Raw genomic sequence first — 1625 nt, 5'->3', positions numbered from 1 at the left:
AGAGTATGAAAATGACTATAATCTCAGATTAAAAACAATTGGAGGTGGTAAGTAAAGTATTGTAACAGCAAGATTCATTAGATAAAAGAAAGAAAATATAGATTATCTTGTCTTATAGAGATCTGCTATGACAGGAAGAAGCAGGTTGGAATCACTGTAGCAGCATCAATACAGGTCTTCTAGGTCAGAGCCTAAAGACATAGAATGATTTAAGATATATCTAATAGGATAAAATATCCATAATTCCATTTAATTCCGCCAAGAACAATATAAGCAGCCAACGGTATGACAGGATACCATAGCCAGGCTCAGAATTTACCAAGCTGGGAGAATTGTATGGAAAATTGAGTCAGGAGGTCTCTACCTTCACGTTCTTAAAGTTACCCTCTCAACCTTTTCCCCAGAGACAGATATCCCCTGGCCTTATATAACAGACATCCCTCCCACTGGGCCACTGGCATTTTTCTTCAAGTGGTGAACTTCAAGACAAACCTAAAAACAAAAGGTAAACAAGAAAAATTGTGGTCCTCCAAGGGTTCACCTCAAACAGCAAAGTTTCACTAATCATAGTAGGGTTGGGCACAATTGTTATTAATATCAACTCTATCAGATCTAAAAAGAAATCAAACAAAACATTACTTAACTTTCATTTATTTTATTATTGTCTTTTTTCCAAAACAACTTGAAACATCCTAATGGAAAAGGTCATTGGAATTTTTAACAAATCAATTAAATTATACAAATTCATGTAGATAGTTTATTCAAAAATAATCTTATAGAAAAAGTTGACATTGATTTGCAGGCTAACAGATAGTCATCTCTTAAAGTTTTGTATATTAGCCCCTGAACCAAAATAAAATCTTTAAGGCAGGGGTCTGTTAAGCCTAAGTTAAGTTAAAAATGTAACTCATTTACAGACCATTCTAGTCATAACTTGATTTTCATACTCAAAATCAGCACATGAATAACTTCTGCACCATAAACAAACTTGAAAAAATTCCCCTTTATTCAAGGAGTATTTGGAATGATGGAGGGGGATCCTATTCCCTAAATGAAACAATTTAGTGATTCTTTTATAGGACTGATAAGCTTTGCACAACCTCATTCAGTCAGAACTTGGCAGGCTTACATATAAGAAAAATTTTTTTACAAGGTCTTTCTTCTACTCCTTTTCTTTTCCAAAAAATAGGCAATTATTATTTTTTCCTTTTACAATATATCTAATTAAATGCCTCCTATAGGTCCTATACAATAACCCTTATTAACTTAATTAATAACTTCACAGTATCCAAATCAAAAAGAATTAAAATTTTTAATGAAATAAAATGATCATTCCCATAATAGCATTCATTACACAATGGTTTCCAAGAATTTACAATATAAGAAAATATAGAAACATGATAATAACAGTTATAATATTAGGAATTTAAATATAAAACAAAACTGCACACTAATCAGCTGATATTAATTTATTCAAAGACATTTCCAAATTATCCTTACATAGAAATAATTCATCCTACTTCATATGAATTTTAAAGTTACAGTCTTCACAGCTTGAAAAAGATATTGGTACAAAATACAAACAAAAATTTCATTAAAGACCCAGTTAACAAAAATTTTTTTAA

The sequence above is a fragment of the Macrotis lagotis genome, chromosome 5 (assembly GCF_037893015.1).
Source record: "Macrotis lagotis isolate mMagLag1 chromosome 5, bilby.v1.9.chrom.fasta, whole genome shotgun sequence".
NCBI lineage: Eukaryota > Metazoa > Chordata > Mammalia > Peramelemorphia > Peramelidae > Macrotis > Macrotis lagotis.
The sequence above is the reverse complement of the archived record's forward strand: the minus strand, read 5'-3'. Positions refer to the sequence as shown.